This window comes from Arachis hypogaea, chromosome 3, assembly GCF_003086295.3.
Source record: "Arachis hypogaea cultivar Tifrunner chromosome 3, arahy.Tifrunner.gnm2.J5K5, whole genome shotgun sequence".
NCBI classification, from domain to species: Eukaryota; Viridiplantae; Streptophyta; class Magnoliopsida; order Fabales; family Fabaceae; genus Arachis; species Arachis hypogaea.
In genome coordinates, this window is record NC_092038.1 from 95,522,615 (window position 1) to 95,533,528 (window position 10,914).

General features: G+C 38.6%; 2 non-coding genes across 2 annotated transcripts; both read right to left on the reverse strand.

The window, feature by feature from the left end:
- Nucleotides 1–901: 901 nt before the first annotated feature.
- LOC112793498 (small nucleolar RNA R71) lies at nt 902–1,009 on the reverse strand. Its single transcript, XR_003198184.1, has one exon. It is a non-coding gene; the product is annotated as a small nucleolar RNA R71 (small nucleolar RNA).
- Nucleotides 1,010–9,841: 8,832 nt separating this feature from the next.
- LOC112793134 (small nucleolar RNA R71) lies at nt 9,842–9,949 on the reverse strand. The gene has a single exon (XR_003197843.1). It is a non-coding gene; the product is annotated as a small nucleolar RNA R71 (small nucleolar RNA).
- Between the last annotated feature and the right edge of the window lie 965 nt (nt 9,950–10,914).

Genomic DNA, 10,914 nt, shown 5'->3' on the forward strand with positions numbered 1-10,914 from the left:
AACTAATTTTCTCTCTAATTTTCGAAAATTCCTCACCCTTTTTCAAAAATCTTTTTAATTAACTAATTGTTTCAAATTTTAATTTTTATTTTATTCCTTTTCTTAATTTGCGAACTCTAACAAAACTTTAAAATAAAAACAAAAATATTTTCCTTTTCTTCTTAATTATTTTCAAAAACTCCTCTCTCTCATCTCCTTCTATTTATTTATTTATCTACTAACTCATAATTCGAACCCTCTTCTCTTTCTTCTCTGTGTTCGAATTCTTCTCTTCTCCTTCTCCTATTCTTATCATCTTTTACTCACATAAAGGAATCTCTATACTGTGACATAGAGGATTCCTCTTCTTTTCTGTTCTCTTCTTTTACACATGAGTAGGAGCAAGGACAAGGACATTATTGTTGAAGTAGATCCTGAACCTGAAAGGTCTCTGAAGAAGAAGCTAAGAGAAGCTAAAGCACAACAATCAAGAGAAAACCTTACAGAGAATCTCAAAAAAGAAGGAGATATGGCCAAACCCAACAATAATGCAAGGAATATGCTTGGTGACTTCACTGCACCAAATTCCAACTTCCATGGAAGAAGCATCTCAATCCCTGCCATTGGAGCAAACAATTTTGAGCTAAAGCCTCAATTAGTTTTTCTGATGCAACAGAATTGCAAGTTTCATGGACTTCCATCAGAAGATCCTTTTTAGTTCTTAACTAAATTCTTGCAGATCTGTGATACTGTTAAGACCAATGGAGTTGATCCCAAGGTCTATAAACTTATGCTTTTCCCTTTTTCTGTAAGAGACAGAGCTAGAATATGGTTGGACTCTCAACCTAAAGATAGCCTAAACTCTTGGGATAAGCTGGTCATGGCTTTCTTAGTCAAGTTCTTTCCTCCTCAAAAGCTAAGCAAGCTTAGAGTGGATGTTCAAACCTTCAGGCAGAAAGAAAGTGAATCCCTCTATGAAGCATGGGAAAGATACAAGCAACTGACCAAAAAGTGTCCTTCTGACATGCTTTCAGAATGGACCATCCTGGATATATTCTATGATGGTCTGTCTGAATTGTCTAAGATGTCATTGGACCATTCTATAGGTGGATCTATTCACTTGAAGAAAATGCCTGCATAAGCTCAGGAACTCATTGAAATAGTTGCAAATAACCAGTTCATGTACACCTCTGAAAGGAATCCTGTGAGTAATGGGACGCCTCAGAAGAATGGAGTTATTGAAATTGATGCTCTGAATTCCATATTGGTTATGAACAAAATGTTGACCCAACAAGTCAATATGATTTCTCAGAGTCTGAATGGATTGCAAAATGCATCCAACAGTACTAAAGAAGCATCTTCTGAAGAAGAAGCTTATGATCCTTAGAACACTGCAATGGCAGAGGTGAATTACATGGGTGAAACCTATGGAAACACCTATAATTCCTCATGGAGAAATCATCCAAATTTCTCATGGAAGGATCAACAAAAGCCTCAACACGGCTTTAATAATGGTGGAAGAAACAGGTTTAGCAATAGCAAGCCTTTTCCTTCATCCTCTCAGCAACAGACAGAGAATTCTGAGCAGAGCCCCTCTAGCTTAGCAAATATAGTCTCTGATCTATCTAAGGCCACTCTAAGTTTCATGAATGAAGTAAGGTCCTCCATTAGAAATTTGGAGGCACAAGTGGGCCAGCTGAGTAAAAGAGTCACTGAAACTCCTCCTAGTACTCTCCCAAGCAATACAGAAGAGAATCCAAAAAGAGAGTGCAAGGCCATAACCTTACTTGGTGTGGCCGAACCTAGAGAGGAGGAGGAGGAATGAATCTCAGTGAGGAGGACCTCATGGGACGTCCTCTGGACAAAAGGAGTTCCCATTTGAGGAACTTAAGGAATCTGAGGCTCATCTAGAGACCGTAGAGATTCTATTGAACCTACTTCTACCATTCATGAGCTCTGATGAATATTCTTCCTCTGGGGAGGATAAAGATATTACTGAAGAGCAAGTTGCTAAGTACCTTAGAGCAATCATGAAGCTGAATGCCAAGTTATTTGGTAATGAGACTTGGGTGGATGAACCCCACTTGCTCACTAATAAACTGAATGACTGGTTAGGCAGACATTACCTCAAAAGAAATAGGATCCTGGTAAATTCTTAATTCCCTATACAATAGGCACCAAGACCTTTGAAAAGGCTCTATGTGACTTGGGGTCAGGCATAAACTTAATGCCACTCTCTGTAATGGAGAAACTGAGAATCTTTGAGGTACAAGCTGCCAAATTTTCATTAGATATGACATACAAATCCATGAAAAAGGCTTATGGACAAGTAGAAGACGTGCTAGTAAAGGTCAAAGGCCTTTACATCCCTGCCGATTTCATAATCCTAGACACTAGGAAGGATGATGATGAATCTATCATCCTTGGAAGACCCTTCCTAGCCACAACAAAAGCTGTGATTGATGTGGATAGAGGAGAGTTGATCGTTCAATTGAATAAGGACTACCTTGTGTTTAAAACTCAAGGATCTCCCTCTGTAACCATGGAAAGGAAGCAAGAAAAGCTTCTCTTAATGCAGAGTCAAACAAAGCCCCCACAATCGAACTCTAAGTTTGGTGTTGGGAGGCCACAACCGAACTCTAAGTTTGGTATTGAACCCACACATTCAAACTCTAAGTTTGGTGTTGGGAGGTCCCAACAATGCTCTGAACATCTGTGAAGCTCCATGAGAGCTCACTATCAAGCTATTGACATTAAAGAAGCGCTTATTAGGAGGCAACCCAATTTTTATTTATCTATGTTATTTCATTTTTTTAGATTGATGATCATGTTGAGTCACAAAAACAAACAGCAAAAATTCAAGAAAAATAAAAAACAGCATTAAAAATAGCACACCCTGGAGAAGGAACTTACTGGCGTTTAAACGCCAGTAAGGATAGCAGAATGGGCGTTTAACGCCCAATCTGGCACCATTCTCGGTGTTAAACACCAGAAACAAGCACCAGACTGGCGTTAAACGCCAGAAAGAAGCAACAAGCTGGCGTTAAACGCCAGGAAAAGAATAAAAACTGGCGTTAAACGCCAGAAACAAGCAGCAATCTGGCGTTAAACGCCAGGATTGCACTGTAAGGGCGTTTACACGCCTAATAGGAGCAGGGATGAGAAATCCTTAACCCCTCAGGATCTGTGGACCCCATAGGATCCCCACCTACCCCATCTTTCTCTCTCTTCCCCTTTCACATCTCTATAACACTCTACCCAAAACACCACTCACCTATCAAATCCTATTCTCTTCACCAATCACCTCTATCCCTCTTCCCCAAAAACCCCACATACCTCACCTTTCAAATTCAAAACACTTTTCCCTCCCAACCCAACCCTAATGACCAAAACCTAACCCTCCCCTCACCGCTATATAAACCCCACACTACTCCTTCATATTCACACAACACAAACACCTTTCCCCCCTCTTGGCCGAACCACCTATAACCCTCCATCTCCTCCATTCTCTTTTTTTCCCCTTCTTTCTTTCTTCTTTTGCTCGAGGATGAGCAAATCTTTTAAGTTTGGTGTGGTAAAAGTACTGCTTTTTATTTTTCCATAACTATTTATGGCACCTAATGCCAGAGAAACCTCTAAAAAGAGGAAAGGGAAGGCAAAAGCTTTCACCTCTGAGTCATGGGAGATGGAGAGATTCATCTCAAAGGTCCATCAAGACCACTTCTATAAAGTTGTGGCCAAGAAGAAGGTGATCCCTGAGGTCCCTTTCATGCTCAAGAAAAATGAGTTTCCGGAGATCCGACATAAAATCTGAAGAAGAGGTTGGGAAGTTCTTACCAACCCCATTCAACAAGTCGGAATCTTAATGGTTCAAGAGTTCTATGCCAATGCATGGATCACTAGGAACCATGATCAAAGTATGAACCCGAATCCAAAGAATTGGCTTACAATGGTTCGGGGGAAATACTTAGATTTCAGTCCGAAAAGTGTAAGGTTGGCGTTCCACTTGCCAATGATGCAAGAAAACGCACGCCCCTACACTAGAAGGGTCAACTTTGATCAAAGGTTGGACCAAGTCTTCATGGACATATGTGTGGAAGGAGCTCAATGGAAAAGAGACTATAGAGGCAATCCGGTTCAATTGAGAAGACCTTAAGCCTGTGGCTAGAGGATGGTTGGAGTTCATCCAACGCTCCATCATTCCTACTAGCAATTGATCTGAAGTGACTGTGGATCGGGCCATCATGATCCATAGTATCATGATTGGGAAGGACGTGGAAGTTCATGAGATCATACCTCTAGAACTCTACAAGGTGGCTGACAAGTCATCCACCTTGGCAAGGTTAGCCTTTCCTCATCTCATTTGTCACCTATGCAATTTGGCTGGGATTGACAAAAAAGGAGACACCCTTATTGAAGAAGACAAGCACATCACTAAGAAAAGGCAGGAGCAAACAAGAGAGCACACTCATGAACCTCAACAAGAACATGAGGAAGATCCTCATCAAGAAATCCCTGAGATGCCTCAAGGGATGTAATTTCCTCTACACAACTATTGGGAACAACTTAACACATCTATGGAAGGCTTGAGTTACAACATGGACAACTAAGGGTGGAGCACCAAGAGCACTCCATCATTCTCCATGAGATTAGAGAAGATCAAAGAGCTTTGAGGGAGGAGCAACAAAGGCAAGGAAGAGACATAGAGGAGCTCAAGAGCACCATTGGACCTTCAAGAGAAAGATGCCACCCTCACTAATGTGGACTCATTCCTTAATCTCCTTGTCTATTTATTTTTTTATTTTTGGTTTTGAGCTTTATGTTTGGCTATGTTTGTGTCTTCATTACATGACCATTAGTGTATAGTGTCTATGTCTTAAAGCTATGAATAACTCCATGAATCCTTCACCTCTCTTAAATGAAAAATGTGCTTAATTACAAAAGAACAAGAAGTACTTGGATTTCAAATTTTATCTTGAAATTAGTTTAATTATTTTGATCTGGTGGCAATACTTTTTGTTTTCTGAATGAATGCTTGAACAGTGCATATTTTTTATCTTGTTGTTTATGAATGTTAAAATTGTTGGCTCTTGAAAGAATGATGAACAAAGAGAAATTTTATTGATAATCTGAAAAATCATGAAATTGATTCTTGAAGCAAGAAAAAGCAGTGAATAGAAAGCTTGCGAAAAAAAGGGGTGGTGAAAATTAAAAGAAAAAGAAAGAAAAAGAAAAAGCAAGCAGAAAAAGCCAATAGCCCTTAAAACCAAAAGGCAAGGGTAAAAAGGATCCAATGCTTTGAGCATTAATGGATAGGAGGGCCCAAGGAAATAAAATCCAGGCCTAAGCGGCTAAATCAAGCTATCGCTAACCATGTGCTTGTGTCATGAAGGTCCAAGTGAAAAGCTTGAGACTGAGTGGTTAAAGTCGTGATCCAAAGCAAAAAGAGTGTGTTTAAGAATCTGGACACATCTAACTGGGGACTTTAGCAAAGCTGAGTCACAATCTGAAAAGGTTCACCCAGTTATATGTCTGTGGCATTTATGTATCTGGTGGTAATACTGGAAAATAAAGCACTTAGGGCCACGACCAAGACTCATAAAGTAGCTATGTTCAAGAATCAACATACTAAACTAGGAGAGTCAATAACACTATTCAAAATTCTGAGTTTCTATAGATGCCAATCATTATGAATTTCAAAGGATAGAGTGAGATGCCAAAACGGTTCAGAGGCAAAAAGCTACTAGCCCCGCTCATCTAATTGGGACTAAGTTCATTGATATTGTGGGATTCATTGTATATTATCTTCTTTTTATCCTATTTTGTTTTTAGTTGCTTGAGGACAAGCAACAATTTAAGTTTGGTGTTGTGATGAGCAGATAATTTATACACTTTTTGGCATTGTTTTTACATAGTTTTTAGTATGATTTAGGTAGTTTTTAGAATATTTTTATTAGTTTTTAAGCAAAATTCACATTTCTAGACTTTACTATGAGTTTGTGTGTTTTTTTGTGATTTTAGGTATTTTCTAGCTAAAATTAAGGGACCTGAGCAAAAATCTGAATCAGAGGCTGACAAAAGACTACTGATGCTGATGGATTTTGTTCTCCCTGCACTCAAAATGGATTTTTTTTGGAGCTACAGAAATCCAAATGGCACGCTGATGAGCGGAAAATTTATACGCTTTTTGGCATTGTTTTTAGTATGTTTTTAGTATGTTTTAGGTAGTTTTTAGTATATTTTTATTAGTTTTTAGTTAAATTTCACTTTTCTAGACTTTACTATGAGTTTGTGTATTTTTCTGTGATTTCAGGTATTTTCTGGCTGAAATTGAGGGACCTGAGCAAAAATCTGATTCAGAGACTAAAAAGGACTGCAGATGCTGTTGGATTCTGACCTCCCTGCAATCGAAGTGGATTTTCTGGAGATACAGAAGCCCAATTGGCGCGCTCTCAACGGCGTTGGAAAGTCGACATCCTGGGCTTTCCAGCAATGTATAATAGTCTATACTTTGTCCGAAATTTAATGGCCCAAACAGGCGTTCCAAATCAGCTCAAAACTACCCGGCGTTAAACGCCGGAACTGGCACAAGAATGGGAGTTAAACGCCCAAACTGGCACAAAAGCTGGTGTTTAACTCCAAGAAGAGTCTCTACACGAAAAATGCTTCAATTCTTAGCCCAAGCACACACCAAGTGGGCCCGGAAGTGGATTTTTATGTCATTTACTCATCTCTGTAAACCCTAGGCTACTAGTTCTTTATAAATGCTTTTGTATTTTCATCTTGGTAGCTATCCTTGTTCTTATGCTATCTTACATCATTGGGAGGCTGGCCTCACGGCCATGCCTAAACCTTGTTCTTATGTATTTTCAACGGTGGAGTTTCTACACACCATAGATTAAGGTGTGGAGCTCTACTGTACCTCGAGTATTAATGCAATTACTATTGTTCTTCTATTCAATTCAGCCTATTCTTGTTCTAAGATATTCATTTGCACCCAAGAACATGATGAATGTGATGATTATGTGACACTCATCATCATTCTCACTTATGAATGAGTGCCTGACAACCACTTCTGTTCTACAAGCAAACAAGGCTTGAATGTTTATCTCTTGGATCCCTTAATCGGAATCTTCGTGGTATAAGCTAGAATTGATGGCAGCATTCAAGAGAATCCGGAAGGTCTAAACCTTGTCTGTGGTATTCTGAGTAGGATTCAATGATTGAATGACTGTGACGAGCTTCAAACTCCTGAAGGTTAGGCGTTAGTGACAGACGCAAAAGAATCACTGGATTCTATTCCAACCTGATTGAGAACCGACAGATGATTAGCCGTGCCGTGACAGGGTGCGTTGAACATTTTCACTGAGAGGATGGGAGGTAGCCACTGACAACGGTGAAACCTTACATACAGCTTGCCATGGAAAGGAGTAAAAAGGATTGGATGAAGACAGTAGGAAAGCAGAGAGACGGAAGGGACAAAGCATCTCCATTCGCTTATCTGAAATTCTTACCAATGAATTACATAAGTATCTTTATCTTTATCTTTATGTTTTATTCATGCATCATCCATAATCATGTGAGTTTGCCTGACTAAGATTTACAAGGTGACCATAGCTTGCTTCATACCAACAATCTCTGTGGGATCGACCTTTACTCGCGTAAGGTTTATTACTTGGACGACCCAGTACACTTGCTGGTTAGTTGTGCGAAGTTGTGATAAAGAGTTGAGATTACAATTGTGCGTACCATGTTGATGGCACCATTGATGATCACAATTTCGTGCACCAAAAGTTTTTGGCGCCGTTGCCGGGGATTGTTCGAGTTTGGACAACTGACGGTTCATCTTGTTGCTTAGATTAGGTATTTTTCTTCAGAGTTCTTAAGAATGAATTCTAGTGTTTCAAGGTGATGTTCTTATCATCACCAAAGCTGATTTATTTTCATCAATTTAGCTCTTGAATGCAATGTCCTACTGAAGCTTGTTCAGCCATGTCTAATTTCTTTAGACTGAAGCTTTAGATTAACATTGCATGATTCCTGGAATTCTCATTAAGAATTTTAATATTTTTATTTTTCCTCTTCACTTAATTTTCGAAAAATCCAAAAAAAAAATTTTACAAAATCATAAAAACCAAAAATATTTTATGTTTCTTATTGAGACACTAGTCTCATGTTAAGTTTGGTGTCAATTGCATGTTTCTGTTCTCCTTGCATTTTTCGAATTCATGCATGTGTCTTCATTAATCTTCAAGTTGTTCTTGATGATTTCATTGCTCTGATCTTTAAATTCTCTTGACTTGAGTGTTTTGTGTTTCTCATGTGCATTCCCATTTCGTTAGTGTCAGTAGTAGACAAACTGCTAAGTTTGGTGTCTTGCATGCATTGTTATTTGATTTTATTTGCATTTTGATTATTCCTCATTATTAAAAATCCAAAAATATTTTTAATTTGTGTCTTTTCAAGTCAATAATACAGAGAATTGAAGATTCAAAATATACAGCAGAGGAATTATACAGAAAAATCTGGGCGTTCAAAACGCCCAGTGAAGAAGGCAAATTGGCGTTTAAACGCCAGCCAGGGTACCTGGCTGGGCGTTTAACGCCCAAAAGGGTAGTGCTTTGGGCGTTAAACGCCAGAATGTGCACCATTCTGGGTGTTTAATGCTAGGATGGCACAAGAGGAAAGATTCTATTTTCAATTCAAATTTTTTTCAAGTTTTCAAAATTTTTCAAAATTAAATCTTTTTCAAATCAAATCTTTTCAATCAAATATTTTTCAAAATCAATTTCTTTCCATTTTCAAAAATACTTGCTATCAATTAATGATTTGATTCAACATTTCAAGTATGTTGCCTTTTCTGTTGAGAAAGGTTTAATGTTTGAATCATATCTTTTCTTGTTAGCCAAGTTAATAATTTTTAAAATCAAATCTTTTTAAATTGTTTTTCAAATCATATCTTCTCAATCACATTTTTTTCAAAATAATTTTCAATCATATCTTTTTGATTTCTAATTTCAAAGTCTTTTTCAAAAATCACTTGATTTCTTTTCCACTCTTAGTTTTCAAAAATCAATTAAAGTTTTTCAAAATGTTTTTAAAATCTTTTTAATATTTTCGAAAATTTCTTCCCCTCTTCTCACATCCTTCTATTTATGGACTAACACTATTCCTCAATGAACAATTCGAACTCCATCCCTCTTGATAAGTTCGAATTCTTCTACTTCTTCCTTCTATTTTTCGTTTCCTTTGACACATCAAGGAATCTCTATACTGTGACATAGAGGATTCCATATTTTCTTGTTTTCTTCTCTTTCATATGAGCAGGAGCAAAGACAAAAGCATTCTTGTTGAGGCTGACCCTGAACCTGAAAGGACCTTGAAGCGAAAGCTAAGAGAAGCTAAGGCACAACTCTCTGTAGAGGACCTAATAGAAATCTTCAAAGAAGAAGAACCCATGGCAGCCAAAAACAACAACAATACCAACAATGCAAGGAAGGTGCTGGGTGACTTTACTGCACCTACTCCCGATTTCTATGGGAGAAGCATCTCTATCCCTGCCATTGGAGCAAACAACTTTGAGCTTAAGCCTCAATTAGTTTCTCTAATGCAACAGAATTGCAAGTTCCATGGACTTCCATTGGAAGATCCTCATCAGTTTTTAGCTGAATTCTTGCAAATCTGTGACACTGTCAAGACTAATGGGGTTGACCCTGAGGTCTACAGACTTATGCTATTCCATTTTGCTGTAAGAGACAGAGCTAGAATATGGTTGGACTCAGAACCTAAAGAAAGCCTGAACTCTTGGGAAAAGCTAGTCAATGCCTTCTTGGCAAAGTTCTTTCCACCTCAAAAATTGAGTAAGCTTAGAGTGGAAGTCCAAACCTTCAGACAGAAGGAAGGAGAATCCCTCTATGAAGCTTGGGAAAGATACAAACAATTAATCAGAAAGTGTCCCTCTGATATGCTTTCTGAATGGAGCATCATAGGTATTTTCTATGATGGTCTGTCTGAACTGTCCAAGATGTCTTTGGATAGCTCTGCTGGAGGATCTCTTCATCTGAAGAAGACGCCTACAGAAGCTCAAGAGCTGATTGAAATAGTTGCAAATAACCAATTCATGTACACTTCTAAAAGGAATCCTGTGAACAATGGGACAAATCAGAAGAAAGGAGTTCTTGAGATTGATACTCTGAATGCCATATTGGCTCAGAACAAAATATTGACCCAGCAAGTCAATATGATTTCTCAAAGTCTGTCTGGAATGCAAAATGCACCAAGCAGTACTAAAGAAGCTTCATCTGAAGAAGAAGCTTATGATCCTGAGAACCCTTTAATGGAAGAGGTGAATTACATGGGAGAACCCTATGGAAACACCTATAATCCTTCATGGAGAAATCATCCAAATCTCTCATGGAAGGATCAACAGAGACCTCAACAAGGTTTCAACAACAATAATGGTGGAAGAAACAGGTTTAGCAATGGCAAGCCTTTTCCACCATCTTCTCAGCAACAGACAGAGAATTCTAAGCAGAACCACTCTGACTTAGCAACCATGCTCTCTGATCTAATCAAAACCACTCAAAGTTTCATGACTGAAACAAGATCCTCCATTAGAAATTTGGAGGCACAAGTGGGTCAGTTGAGCAAGAAAATTACTGAACTCCCTCCTAGAACTCTTCCAAGCAATACAGAAGAAAATCCAAAAGGAGAGTGCAAGGCCATCAACATGGCCGAATTTGGAGAGGAGGGAGAGGCAGTGAACGCCACTGAGGAAGACCTTAATGGACGTCCACTGGCCTCCAATGAGGAACCATGGGAATCTGAGGCTCCCACTGAGACCATAGAGATTCCATTGGATTTACTTCTGCCATTCATGAGCTCTGATGAGTATTCTTCCTCTGAAGAAGATGAGTATGTCACTGAAGAGCAAGT